Here is a 15,838-nt window from a genome sequence, read left to right on the forward strand (position 1 = left end):
GGCCATAATTTAGTTTAATACTCTGGTAATAACATACTTTCAGGCAGTAACTTGGAATAACATTCAATTTTTATAGAATCTGCAGATAACCGGAGAAGGAAATAATCTTATTTCAGCATTGTTGTCCTGAAGATTGGAACATGTCTCAGGTCACATTATAATTCTTAAAGCATTTTAAAATATAATGAGAGCCTAAAGTAATAGGGTTAGCCAATAATAAAGACAATAGTCCTGTCTCAGAATAGACCAGCTATCTATTTCTAGAACCAACTGGAACTGTGCAAGCATTTCTGCAAATGGGCCAAGTTACCAATGAAGGTAGAAATACAGTTTATATAAAATTATTCACTTAAATTTGCCAACAAACGTAGAAACATCTGAATGCTCAATTTTAGTCCATTGTTTGGTATGGGCTTACTTGTCCCTCACTCTTGATTTAGAAAGAAGAGAAGTCTTGTTTTTACGGAATGTGAAGAAGCCTCAGGGAAGTCACATCTCATCTGTCAGACTCCTGAGAGGTTTGAAATGCAAATCATACTGCTTCTTACCAACAGCTTAATTTGGGACAGGATTGATTGACTAGAATGTTTGCTAATCAGTTTGAAACAAGACTAGGCTAGGGGCCAATGGAAGTTTGCCAGAACCTCCTTTCCAAAGACAAGGTCGACAGCTGGTCTCATTTTAGAAATGCTTTTGCTCATTATCTTATCATTTTATCCATTTTGTATGGTCTACATCTCAAATTACAATAGTTATTTTTGAAGGTACTCCAGAGACAAGAAAAAAAAATAAGACCATGTATAACTTAGAGATATGGAGTTAACAATTCTTTGAAAATTAGGTTATTTTGCTGTAAATTTAATCCCTTCCCTCCTCCTCACCCCCTCCTTTTTTTAGAGTTGCTAGGTATATTGACAGTTATGAATTATTGCTGAGCTTAATCTTTGGATGTAGCTAATGTGGCAACATTTGCTGGTGATGAAGGGAAAGCAACTTTGATTTGGTCATCAGAACCAAATTTGTCTTCTTTGTGTCACTCTCCAAACTATTCTTTGTTATCCAAATTTTTAAAATAAAATCGGGTAATTGTGCCCAAACCAAGAAGTCACTGAGGTGGCAGAATCATAGGATACATTCATTGCAGAGACTGAAATTTAAAACCTTGTAGGGACTAGAAGGGTGATATGAATACATGAATCAGACAGGATGTAGGACAAGAGGGGATGGTGGAGTCTGTGGAAAACTAAAAGTATATGCTTCTCCTGAAGATTTTCAAGTTTAGATGTGAAAAACAAATACCATGCTCATAAAACAATAAATTATAGGTTATACTTATCAGGTTTGAGTAGAGTTTGAAGAACTATTTTTATTCTTATTTCAGAGAGAGCTATGCAATTTACTATCTTTCCCAATTTGACAATAAGAACTTGTAGGAGAGAGGACTAAAATTTATTGAGTGTTATAAACATCAGGCATTGTATTGGACATTTGAACTTATGTGATTGCCTAAATCCTCACAGTGACTATCTGCAGTAGACAATGTTATTCCCATTTCATATATGGCAAATTTCAATATCAGAATTTAGGTAACATAAAAAGTTAGTGGAAAAGTCAGGATTTCAAGAAAATCATGTTCTGTCTTTAGCTTTATGAACTTGATCAAGCTACTTAATCTCTCTGTGCCTCATTTTTAAAATGGGCATATTACTAATTTCTTCACAGAAATATATTTTTTTAAGATTATTTATTTATTTATTTGACAGAGAGAGACACAGTGAGAGAGGGAATACAAGCAGGGGGAGTGGGAGAGGGAGAAGTAGGCTTCCCGCTGAGCAGGGAGCCCGATACGGGGCTCGATCCCAGGACCCTGGGATCATGACCTGAGCCGAAGGCAGACACTTAACAACTGAGCCACCCAGGTACTCCACCTCACAGAAATATTTTAAGAATTTAAAAAGTCAATAGTTGTGAAAATGTTTCACAAAGTCATGCTTTCTTTCTTTTTTTAAAGATTTATTTATTTATTCTATAGAGGGAAAAGGAGGAGCAGAGGGGAGGAGAGAGTCCCAAGCAGACTCTGCATTGATCATGGAGCCCCATGTGTGGCTCAATCCCATGACCCTGAGATTATGACCTGAGCTGAAACCAAGAGTTGACGCTCAGCTGACTGTGCCACCCAGGCACCCCAAAGTCATGCTTTCTTAATATATTTGTTGAATATGAAAGTATGACAATGACTCTACTGAGCAACTATCAGCATATCAGATGTTTGAATTGTTTCTGCGTGGGGTTTTGAGCAAGCCATCTAAGTTCTTTTACCTGGATTGTATTGTGAGTTATATCCAATTGACTGGCTGGCTAGAATTTGGGGTACAGCCTGTGGCTCTGCAGTGGCTGAGGAATGCTGACACATTATGGTTATTGAAATAAAGAGAGTAATATCTATAAACTAAGGAATAACAGTGTATTGATATTCTCCAGAGAAATAGAACAGACAGGATGTACACATGCATGTGTTTATGTGTTCATGTGTATTTATTATAAGGAATTGGCTCCTGTGATTATGCAGGCTGACAACGTCCTAAGTCTGAGTCTGAGGGCTTGAGAACTAGGAGAGTGGATATGTAAATTCCAGTCCAAAAGCTTGCAGATTCAAGACCCAAGAAGAGTACTTGTTTCAGTTCAAGTCCAAAGTCAGGAAAAGACTGATGTTCTAGCTCAAGTAGGCAGGAGGAGTTCCCTTTCACTCCTTTGCTCTATTCAGGCCTTAAACTGATTGGATGAGGCCCACCCACATTAGGGAAATGCTTTACTCAGTCTACTGATTCAAATGTGAATCTCCTCCAAAACACCCTCACAGACACACCTAGATTAATGCTTGCCCAAATATCTGGGCACCTCATGGCCCAGTCAAGCTGACATGTAAAATTAATCATCTCCAAAAATAATTGGGATAACTATTACTGAACTAGGAAATAATGTGATGTTAACAAAGTAGTAGAGAAAGCCAATATGTTGAATGAATATGTGAACTTGAAAGGGAATAAGCATGTGCATATTGAAGAATTGTGTTGGCTGAAGAAGAATTTCAATTTACATGCTCATTTAAGGCAACTTTCCCACAGGAAACCTTGGCAGTTACTCAGGTGTTGGACGCTCTAGAGCAAGCTACCACTGACTGACAGGCAGTCTGCATGTAACCAGCATTAGCTAATAAAATTGCAGGTGCTTCTATCCAAAGAACTAGTGAGCTAGCCCAGACACTGCTGGATCCCAAGCAAAGAGCCCTGGAGAATCATCATTCTCTAAGGTATTATATGATACTTACAATATATACTGATGCCCTGGCTTTGTATTCAGTTGGGGCAAGTTGGAGTCTCTTCACTACCAATTGACCTTATCTATCAGTTTCATATATTCTCAACAAACTTGTCCCTCTCTTACCTCATGATACCTACCTGGCAAAACTCCAGCTTTTGAAATTCCAGCTCTTCACACAGCTAAATGTGGCTGAAAAAACCCCACAGGCACACTGATTGGTCTTGCTTTAAATTCATGATCAGTAGCTGGAGCTGGCTTCATAATTTGCAGGTCTAGTGCCAGATGAAACTGTGGGGTCCCTTGTTCAAAAGGCATGAAAAAAGTCATTAAATGCACTAAAATAAACATAAAGCTTTTTCACTTTAAATATATTTTATGACTTACAAACCATAACACAGGGTAATAGTGGTTGTAAATTACATGAAAATTAATATTCTTGGTGTCATAATGTTATACAATGAAATTTAGATGACCAAAACATTCTTTTATAAACTTTTCCAATCAATATAATTAAAAGTAATTTCAAGCAAATGCAGACTGTAAACATTTTTTGATAAATTTTAATTTTGAGAAGGATCTTTCTGGTGGTGCAGCTGCTACTGGAACTTTCAGGAGTTTTTTAATACGTTGACAGGACTGGCCTATATTTCTGATAAATTATTTTGAAATACAAATTTTAGTACTTCTGGAGCTAATTCTTTTCGAGCATTTCTTCTAAAAATATTTAACTCTTCATAAAATCATTTTCAAGTAAATCTGAATTTTTTTTTATTAACATATGATGTATTATTTGTTTCAGGGGTACAGTCTGTGATTCATCAGTCTTACACAATTCACAGCACTCACCATAGTACATACCCTCCCCAATGTCCATCACCTAGCCACCCCATGCCTCCTACGCCCCTCCACTCCAGCAACCCTCAGTTTATTTCCTGATTTAAGAGTCTCTTATGCTTTGTCTCCCTCTCTGGTTTTCTCTTGTTTCATTTTTCCTTCCATACCCTCTGTCTTGTTTCTAAAATTCCTCATATCAGTGAGATCGTATGACACTTGTCTTTCTCTGATTGACTTATTTTGCTTAGCATAATACCCTCCAGTTGCATCCACATCATTGCAAATGGCAAGATTTTATTTTTTGATGGCTGCATAATATTCCATTGTATATGTATACCACATCTTATTTGTCCATTCATCTGTTGATGGACATCTTGGTTCTTTCCATAGTTTGGCTATTGTGGACATTGCTGCTATAAATGTCAGGGTGCACGTACCCCTTTGGATCCCTACTTTGTATCTTTGAGGTAAATACCCAGTAGTGCAATTGCTGGATCGTATGGTAGCTCTATTTTCAACTTTTTGAGGAACCGCCATACTGTTTTCCAGAGTGGCTGCACCAGCTTGCATTCGACCAACAGTGTAGGAGGTTCCCCTTTCTCCACATCCTCACCAACATCTGTCGTTTCCTGATTTGTTAATTTTAGCCATTCTGACTGGTGTGAGGTGGTATCTCACTGAGATTTTGATCTGTATTTCCCTGATGCTGAGTGATGTTGAGCACTTTTTCATGTGCCTGTTGGCCATTTGGATGCCTTCTTTGCAGAAATGTCTGTTCATGTCTTCTGCCCATTTCTTGATTGGATTATTGGTTCTTTGGGTGTGAGTTTGATAAGTTCTTTATATTTTGGATACTAGCCCTTTATCTGATATGTCATTTTCAAATATCTTCTCCCATTCTGTTGGTTGTCTTTTGGTTTTGTTGACTGTTTCCTTTGCTGTGCAAAAGCTTTTTATCTTGATGAAGTCCCAATAGTTCATTTTTGCCCTTGCTTCCCTTGCCTATGGTGATGTTTCTAGGAAGAAGTTGCTGTGGCTGAGGTCGAAGAGGCTGCTGCCTTTGTTATCCTCAAGGATTTTGATGGACTCCTGTCTCACATTGAGGACTTTCATCCATTTTGAGTTTATTTTTGTGTGTGGTGTAAGGAAATGGTCCAGTTTTATTCTTCTGCCTGTGGCTGTCCAATTTTCCCAGTATCATTTTTTGAAGAGACTGTCTTTTTTCTATTAAACATTCTTTCCTGCTTTGTCAAAGATTAGTTGACCATAGGGTTGAGGGTCCATTTCTGGGCTCTCTCTTCTGTTCCATTGATCTATGTGTCTGTTTTTGTGCCAGTACCATACTGTCTTGATGATGACAGCTTTGTAATAGAACTTGAAGTCCGGAATTGTGATGCCACCAGCTTTGCTTTTCTTTTTCAACATTCCTCTGGCTATGCGGGGTCTTTTCTGGTTCCATACAAATTTTAGGATTATTTGTTCCATTTCTTTGAAAAAAGTGGATGGTATTTTGATGGGGATTGCTTTAAATGTGTAGATTGCTCTAGGTAGCATTGACATCTTCAGAATATTTGTTCTTCCAATCCATGAGCATGGCACATTTTTCCATTTCTTTGTGTCTTCCTCAATTTCTTTCATGAGTATTTTATAGTTTTCTGAGTACAGATTCTTTTCCTCTTTGGTTAGATTTATTCCTAGGTATCTTATGGTTTTGGGTGCAATTGTAAATGGGATCAACTCCTTAATATCTCTTTCTTCTGTCTTGTTGTGGTGTATAGGAATGTCACTGATTTTTGTACATTGATTTTATATCCTACCACTTTACTGAATTCCTGTATGGAATGTACGTCATGTATGAGTTTTCCATCTTGTCATGTATGAGTTGTAGCAGTTTTGGGGTGGAGTCTTTTGGGTTTTCCACATAAAGTATCATATCATCTGCAAAAAGTCAGAGTTTCATTTCTTCTTTGCAAATTTGGATGCCTTTTTTTTTCTTTCTTTTGTCTGATTGCTGAGGCTAGGACTTCTAGTATTATATTGAATAGCAGTGGTAATAATGGACATCCCTGCTGTGTTCTTGACCTTAGGGGAAAAGCTCTCAGTTTTTCCCCATTGAGTATGATATTCGTTGTGGGTTTTTCATAGATGGCTTTTATGATATTGAGGTATGTACCTCTATTCCTACACTCTGAAGAGTTTTAATCAAGAAGGAATGCTGTACTTTGTCAAATGCTTTTTCTGCATCTATTGAGAGGATCATATGGTTCTTGTTCTTTCTTTTATTAATGTATTATATCACATTGGTTGATTTGCAGATATCGAACCAACCTTGCAGCCCAGGAATAAATCCCACTAGGTTGTGGTGAATAATCCTTTTAATGTACTGTTGGATTCTATTGGGTAGTATTTTGGTGAGAATTTTTGCATCCATGTTCATAGGGATATTGGTCTGCAATTCTCCTTTTTGATGGGGTCTTTGTCTGGTTTTGGGATCAAGGTAATGCTGGCATCATAAAATGACTTTGGTAGTTTTCCTTCCATTTCTATTTTTTGGAACAGTTTCAGAAGAATAGTATTAATTCTTCTTTAAATATTTGGTAGAATTCCCCTGGGAAGCCATCTGGCCCTTGGCTTTTGTTTGTTGGGAGATTTTTGATGACTGCTTCCATTTCCTTAGTGGTTATAGGTCTGTTCAGGTTTTCTATTTCTTCCTGGTTCAGTTTTGGTTCAGTCTCTAGGAATGCATCCATTTCTTTCAGATTATCTAATTTGCTGGCATAGAGTTGCTCATAATATGTTCTTATAATTGTTTGTATTTCTTTGGTGTTGGTTGTGATCTCTCCTCTTTCATTCATGATTTTATTTATTTGGGTCATTTCTCTTTTCTTTTTGATAAGTCTGGCCAGGGGTTTATCAGTCTTATTAATTCTTTCAGAGAACCAGCTCCTAGTTTTGTTGATCTGTTCTACTGTTCTTTTGGTTTCTATTTCATTGATTTCTGCTCTGATCTTTATTATTTCTCTTCTCCTGCTGGGTTTAGGCTTTATTTGCTGTTCTTTCTCCAGCTCCTTTATGTGCAGGGTTAGGTTGTATATTTGAGACATTTCTTGTTTCTTGAGAAAGCCTTGTATTGCTATATCCTTTCCTCTTAGGACTGCCTTTGCTGCATCCCAAAGATTTTGGACAGTTGTGTTTTCATTTTCATTTGTTTCCATGTATTTTTTTAATTCTTCTTTAATTTCCTGGTTGACCCATTTATTCTTTAGTAGGATGCTCTTTAGCCTCCATGTATTTGAATTCTTTCCAACCTTCTTCTTGTGATTGAGTTCTAGTTTCAAAGCATTGTGGTCTGAAAATATGCAGGGAATGATCCCAATCTTTTGGTACCAGTTGAGACCTGATTTGTGGCCCAGGATGTGATCTATTCTGGAGAATGTTCCATGGGCACGAGAGAAGAATGTGTATTCTGTTGCTTTGGGATGGAATATTCTGAATATGTCTGTGAAGTCCATCTGGTCCAGTTTGTCATTTAAAGCCTTTATTTCCTTGTTGATATTTTGCTTAGATGATCTGTCCATTTCAGTGTGTATGGGGGGTGTATTAAAGTCCCCTACTGTTATTGTATTATTGTCAATGTGTTTCTTTGCTTTTGTTATTAATTGGTTTATGTAATTGGCTGCTTCCATGTTTGGGGCATAGATATTTAAAATTGTTAGATTTTCTTGTTGGATAGACCCTTTAAGTATGATGTAGTGTCTTTCCTCATCTCTTATTGTAGTCTTTGGTTTAAAATATACTTTGTCTAATATAAGGATTAGCACCCCAGCTTCTTTTGATGTCCGTTAGCATGGTAAATGGTTTTCCACACCCTTACTTTAAATCTGGAGGTGTCTGTCTAAAATGAGTCTCTTGCAGACAGTATATTGATGGGTCTTGTAATGGGCATTTAGCCCATTCACATTCAGGGTAACTATTGAAGGATACGAATTTAGTGCCATTGTATTGTCTCTAAGGTGACTATTACTTTATATTGTCTCTCTTCTTTTCTGGCCTATGTTACTTTTAGGCTCTTTCTTTGCTTAGAGGACCCCTTTCAATATTTCTCGTAGGGCTGGTTTGGTGTTCACAAATTCTTTTAGTTTTTGTTTGTCCTGGAAGCTTTTTATCTCTCCTATTTTCAGTAACATCCTAGCTGGATATTGTATTCTTGGCTGCATATTTTTCTCGTTTAGTACTCTGAATATATCACGCCAGTCCTTTCTGGCCTGCCAGGTCTCTGTGGATAGGTCTGCTGCCAATCTGATATTTCCACTGTTGTAGGTTACAGACCTCTTGTCCCTAGTTGCTTTCGGGATTTTCTCTTTGTTCTGAGACTTGTGAGTTTTACTATTTGATGTCGGGGTATTGACCTATTTTTATTGAATTTGAGGGGGGTTCTCTGTGCCTCCTGGATTTTGATGCCTGTTTTCTTCCCCAAGTTAGGGAAGTTCTCTGCTATAATTTGCTCCAGTATACCTTCTTCCCCTCTCTTTCTTCTTCTGGGATCCCAATTATTCGAATGTTTTGCTTTATGGTATCACCTATCTCTCGAATTCTGCCCTCATGATCCAGTAGTTGTTTATCTCTCTTTTTCTCAGCTTCTTTATTCTCCATCATTTGGTCTTCTATATCACTGATTCTCTCTTTTGCCTCATTTATCCTAGCAGTTAGAGCCTCCGTTTTTGATTACACCTCATTAATAGCCTTTTTGATTTTGACTTGGTTAGATTTTAGTTCTTTTATTTCTCCAGAATGGGATTCTCTAGTATCTTCTATGCTTTTTTCAGGCCCAGCTAGTATGTTTATAATTGTCATTCTGAACTCTGGTTTCAACATCTTACTAATGTCCATATTGATTAGGTCCCAGGCAATCTGTACTGCCTCTTGTTCTTTTTTCTCAAGTATGTTTTTCCATCTTGTCATTTTGTCCAGAGGAGAATATATGAATGAGAGAACAAAATGCTAACAGGGTAACAATGATCCCAGAAGAATATACACTTCCAGAAAGTTGTCGCTTTTCTGTTCATAGAGTTGCTACTATTCTTTTCTTCGATTTCCTGTTGAGTTTGTAGGTGTTCAGAATGGTTTAATACCTATGTAGCTGAATTTCTGGGACCAGACGAAATTTAGGTCTCCTACTCATCTGCTGTCTTGCTCCTCCCCCTGAATTTAATTTTAGATATAAATTTATACAATAGTATTTTAATATTTCTTTTGATATTTCTTGTAATGCATTGAGATTGTACCAGTAACTGAAAGTATATGTAATTCAAAATGCTAGTTTATACACTCTCTTGCTGTATCTTCAATTGCAAGAGCAAAATTGTTTTCTTCATTAGTAATCAGTTCATCTGAAGCTTCATATGAAAATAATATTCTTTTCTGCTGAGTATGATGATTTTTAATTTAATTCCTGTTTCTAAACCTGTGGCTCTTTGCTTTGTAATGTTGCAGCATGTTTTGGAACTAGAGATTCTAAAGTTTTTGAAGAGTTCCAATAACTCCCTTATATGCTTTACTGCAATATTCATGTGTATGCTTTTGTTTTATAACAATTTACTGCCACGGTTTGCTGCCTGAGCGCCAACAAATACTGTCCCACTGCTGGGGCCAATGAGTTAATACTTGGGCAGACAATGCAGGGCAAGCTCCAACAGAGGGCAAATGGCTTCCCTTTGCAGTTCCAGGAGCTGCCCCCATGCAGAATTCTTTCTTTCTCCTGGGGTCCCTACCACTTGAGTTGCTGCCTCTATAGTTGTGACTGCTATTCTGGGCTGCCTGCCTAGACTGTGGTGCTCAGGACTGCCCTGAGACATCAGTCAGGCCACCTGCAGTTTGAGTGTGCAGCCCTCCTCTGGCTTGATTCTATGCATATGCAGGCTACCACAACTATCTGTATATGCTGCACCCTGACACGTCTCTTCTCATTCATGTGCTCCATTGTCCCACCAAACTTACACAACACGATTTCAAAGATAAAATTAAGAATTTTAAGATGGAGATAGTAATACTTTAAAGCAGTCATGGGGCCCTTCTGAGTATAGGGTCCTGTGTAATTGTATAAGTCACATGTCAGTAAAGATGGCCCTGTCACCCCCAACAGGGGAATCCAATGGACACCAACATCTTGCTCTTTCCATAGCTCGTTCATGCTTGCCTGAGGCTAATTCAAAGCCTCCAACATTTCTTCTCCTATCCTCACTCTCAGTTGATGACCTTGGGTCATATTTCACTGAAAAACAAAAACAGAAGTACTAAGATGACAGTTTCTGTAGACTGCTACTCCGTCATTAACACAGCAATCTATCTCTGTGTGCAAACACTCTGCCTTCTCTCCCGTTACTCTGTGGGTTATGCAGGAGCACTAAGTCTCAGCATCTCCCTCCAATTCCAGCAGTTCTCTCCCTGCCTCCTACAGCACTAAGTGTTACCTCTGTATGACAGTGTTCATACCAACACACACAGTGGGATTTCTCCCATCTAAATGTCACCTTTCCTGATCTGTTTCCCTCTAGCTATTGCCCTGCTTCTCTTTTCTTCAGAGTGGAATTCTTTGAAAGAGTTTCCATGTTTACTGTCTCCATTTCTTACTTCACTTTCCCTCCCAAACTCACTTTAGTCAGATGTTTGCTTCCATCATTTCAAAGAAACTTCTAATGTCAGGGATACTAATGACTCCCATGTTCTTAAATCCAGTGGTCAGTTCTTAGTCCTCTGACTTGACCACTAGTAGGATTTGTACAACTGGTCATTTTCTCCTTTCTTTTCTTCTTCCCTTCCTCCCTCCTTTCTTTGCTTCCTTTCCTTTCCTTTCTTTTCCTTCCCTTCCCTTCCCCTTTCCCTTTTCTTTCCCTTTTTCCCTTTTCCCTTTCCTTCCATTTTATTTTTAAGTAATCTCTACACTCAACATGGGCCTCAAACTCACAACCCTGAGATCAAGAGTCACATGCTATGCCAACTGAGCTAGCCAGGCACCCCCATTTCCTCTGTCTTAAAATATTTTCTCACTTAGTTTTATGACACCATGCTCCTTCCTCACTGGCCACTCCTGTGCACTCTTCTTTGCTGGTTTCTTCTCTTCATCCTGACCTCTACACACTGGAGATCGCTCCTCTGACATCCTCTACACCTTCACTTACACCTCAGGGCTCTCACAAAGTGTTTAAGCACCATTTCTACACTGATGACTCCAGATTCATATTTTAGCCCAGACCCTCTCCCTGAGCTCCAAACCTGGACTAAACCAGCTGTGTTTGAGACAATCCTTGCACTCTTCTCTTTGTCCCATGAACTGCATTCAATCTAACAGCAAATCCTGTGACACCACTTTCATATTCTGACTGCTTCTCATTACCTACCCTGCTGCACCTTGGTCCAAATCACTATCATCTTGCACTTGCATTATTACAGTAGTCTCTTAACTAGTCTCCCTCTTCTATTTGGACTTCTTGGCAGCCTATTTTCTATATAGGGGTCCTGTTACAAGGCAGGTCTGGCAATATCAGTCCTTTGTACAAAACCTCCAATGGCTTTCCACCCCATTCAGTAAAAACCAAAGACCCCACAACTGCATAAGACTCACACCACCTGGTTGCCACTTTGCCCTTCTTCCCGAACCTCCTACATTCTCCTCTTATGCATCCTGTTCCATACACCTTGCTATTTTTCTTTTTCTTTTTTTTTTTCAAGATTTATTTATTTATTTGAGAGAGTGAGAATGAGAGAGAGAGAGTACATGAGAGGGGGGAGGGTTAGAGGGAGAAGCAGGCTCCTCGCCGAGTAGGGAGCTCTATGCAGGACGCGATCCAGGGACTCCAGGATCATGACCTGAGCCGAAGGCAGTCGCTCAACCAACTGAGCCACCCAGGCGCCCCCACCTTGCTATTTTTCAAACTTGTGAGGTTATGCTCCTTCTTCTGGGCCTCTGCTTGGAATATTATTTCTCCAGATACCCTGTGGATTGCCCCCTCACTTCCTTATGTCTTGCTTAACTGGCTTCTTTTAAGTGAGGCCTTCCCTGATGAGCATGATTAAAATGACAAACTGGCACTCCCTGTTTTTGCACAGCTTTCTTTTTCTTCATGAGGTCAGGCATTTTTGGTTTTATTTACTGCTTTATGCTTAGAGCCTAGAGGTGCTTGCACATACTAGTATTTAATATAGATTTGTTAATTGAGTAAATAAATAGCTTTGTTTAATCAAAGTGGGATGGAAGATCTATCCCTACTGACTTTGTGATCAATAAGTCCAGTTCAAAATAACAGAATCTTGTGGTTCTTGGTAACATGTCTTAAGATCTTTCTGAGGAGTTTTCACACTGTAAGAGGTATCACTTCAACATGACAATGCACTGATCTTATGATCTTGTGTTAATTAGCATATTGTGGTATAACCAAATGATAGAAAAGAAAAAAGATTGCTGTAATTGTGACTACAGTAGTCAGTGTCCATATTGGATATGACTGCATGAGCCATCAGGCCCTGGAACGTATGAACATTTCTGCAGGAAGCCTGATCAACTCTTTCATATAACTGTGATGGTATTTGTGGTAAAGAAATAGCAAATATGCGTCATGCAGTGCTTGAAAGAGCACCAAGGGCTTTAGGGTAGAAAGCCATCCCACTTCCTTTCAGCAGAGCAGGAAATCCCCCTATTACTTTTTACCAGGTTACTTAGTTAAAGGGATCATGCCTATTAATAAAACATCACACATTATTGTTTCTTCAAGGGACATGATAACAAAACTATGCTGTTTCCCTGTTCCTGCCTACTTCTCCACAAGTGGGGGTCACTTTGCTGTGTTGCATTGTATTTAGCATGGGTTGCCATGAGGATTTCATTGTTTGTATGGATGACTTTGAAGTGGGTTTTCTTGTGGTGAGGCTTTCTTCGACGTCTGCATCATAGAATCTTTGTTCCCTGGCTAACCTGGAGAGAAGGTAATACAAATACTACCATACACATCACAGTTGTCATGCACTCATTCTGCTGAACGATATCAGAGGTGGTTTTCTTTGCTTTCCTGGGATAGGATTTGTTTTAATCGCTGCTTTATTTTTTAGTCAGGTTGTGTTTGTCTCCTGGCTGAGTCACACCCACTCAGTGATTTTATTTTAATTTTCTGCCCTGCTGCTCAGTTGGTGAAAGATTTCCCACACCTATTTTATTACCAGCCAATATGAATGTCCATTTAGTGCCTGACTCTCAGTTTTTAAACAGAATTTTGTTCAGGACTTCTGCACAGCTGCTCATGTAGACATTAATTACAATAAAATAATAGCAGCCTGTTAGGAAGGTTGCCTTGTCATAGGAATCCAAAATGCCCTAATGGATATGCAGAAACCCCTAAAAATATCACAGGGTTTAAAAATGAGAATACTATCCCACAAAGAATGGCACTACCCAAATGTTTGGGCCCAAATCCATATTTTGGATGTTTCTGTGTAGTTTAACATAGACAACCCTAATATGTTTAAAATGTCCAAATTAAAATACATTTTGGGGATTCTAATTTCAGTTAAATAAATGTTTTTAGTTTTTAACATGGGACATGAAATGTGCATCACCATTATTTATCATAGAGAACAATAAACCTAAATATTTAACAAAAGAAATAGTGAAGTATGGCAGATTCACACAAGGGAGTATTAACAACATTTGACACTATGTTTAAATGGGTTTTTAATGACGTCAAGTACTTATTCTAAAATAGCCAGGGAAAATAACAGGGGATTGTGATTGTATTCCGTATATCATCACGGCTATGTAACACTAAGCATGGCAAAAACACATTAAAATGTTGAGGGCTTCCACTGTGTGGTGAGATGGGGTGATTTTTAAAAATTTTTTTGCACTTCAAGTTATATTTTTGTTGACACATAAAACATTCTTATCATGGATCCGAAGAGGTTTAAAGATTATCTTGATGATAGAAGTCACTGTCTCAGAGCCTGCCAGGTGAGGCAGGTAACAGATGAATGGGGCAGGTGAGCTGTAAGTCTTGGGGAGCAAGAAGTCTGTTGAGTCCACATGATGCAGAAGCAGACAAAGGCCCCTTAGTCCCAGCTAACTGGTGCATTACAGGTTTTTGTAATTTGTTTTAGTAGTTATTTTCAAGTTTCAAGAGCAGTTAGAAATCCAGATTTTTACACAAAACTTTCTAGATTTAACTCTTGGCAGTTTTTTGTTTTGTTTTTGTTCTTTGGATTTTTTTTTTTTTTTAAAGAGCAAGTAGGCCAAAGAAAACCTGTCTTAAAGGCAAATCTATTTACCACATGTTAAGTAAACAAACACAGGTCACATTTATATGACAAATATCCCAGGATGTATTTGAAATATTTTAGTGATAAGTATAGCTCAGAATTGACTATGAGCCTGGTAGGCATTGAATAAACAACTCAGTGGTCCTTACAAGGCACATCCTACACATAGTTTAGTACATTTCCTCTACTTCCTTCATCTATCCTTCTCTTTCCTCTTTTCCTTCTTCTTTGTTTTTTTTTTAAATTTTTTTATTGTTATGTTAATCCCCATACATTACATCATTAGTTTTTGATGTAGTGTTCCATGACTCATTGTTTGTGTATAACACCCAGTGCTCCATGCAGAACATGTCCTCTTTAATATCCATCACCAGGCTAACCCATCCACCCACCCCACTCCCCTCTAGAACCCTCAGTTTGTTTTTCAGAGTCCATCGTCTCTCATGATTCGTCTCCCCCTCCGATTTCCCCGCCTTCATTCTTCCCCTCCTGCTATCTTCTTCTTTTTTTTTTTTTCTTAACATATATTGCATTATTTGTTTCAGAGGTACAGATCTGAGATTCAACAGTCTTGCACAATTCACAGCACTCACAATTTAGAGCATACACCCTCCCCAGTGTCCATCACCCAATCAATCCATCCCTACCACCCCACCCCCCACTCCAGCAGCCCTCAGTTTGTTTCTTGAGATAAAGAATTCCTCATATCAATGAGGTCATGTGATACATGTCTTTCTCTGTTTGACTTATTTCGCTCAGCATAATACCCTCCAGTTCCATCCATGTCGTTGCAAATGGCAAGATCTCATTCCTTTTGATGGCTGCATAATATTCCATTGTATATGTATACCACATCTTCTTTATCCATTCATCTGTCGATGGACATCTTGGCTCTTTCCACAGTTTAGCTATTGTGGACATTGCTGCTATGAACATCGGGATGCATGTACCCTTTCAGATCCCTACTTTTGTATCTTTGAGGTAAATACCCAGTAGTGCAATTGCTGGATCATATGGTAGCTCTATTTTCAACTTTTTGAGGAACCTCCATACAGTTTTCCAGAGTGGCTGCACCAGCTTGCATTCCCACCAACAGTGTAGGAGGGTTCCCCTTTCTCCGCATCCCCGCCAACATCTGTCATTTCCTGACTTGTTAATTTTAGCCATTCTGACTGGTGTGAGTTGGTATCTCATTGAGGTTTTGATTTGGATTTCCCTGATGCCGAGCGATATTGAGCACTTCTTCATGTGTTGGCCCTTTGGATGTCTTCTTTGGAAAAATGTCTGTTCATGTCTTCTGCCCATTTCTTGATTGGATTCTTTGTTCTTTGGGTGTTGAGTTTGATAAGTTCTTTATAGATTTTGGATACTAGCCCTTTAT

This window comes from Mirounga leonina, unplaced genomic scaffold (genome assembly GCF_011800145.1).
Source record: "Mirounga leonina isolate KUSES-001 unplaced genomic scaffold, KU_Mleo_1.0 Mir_128, whole genome shotgun sequence".
Classification (NCBI taxonomy): domain Eukaryota; kingdom Metazoa; phylum Chordata; class Mammalia; order Carnivora; family Phocidae; genus Mirounga; species Mirounga leonina.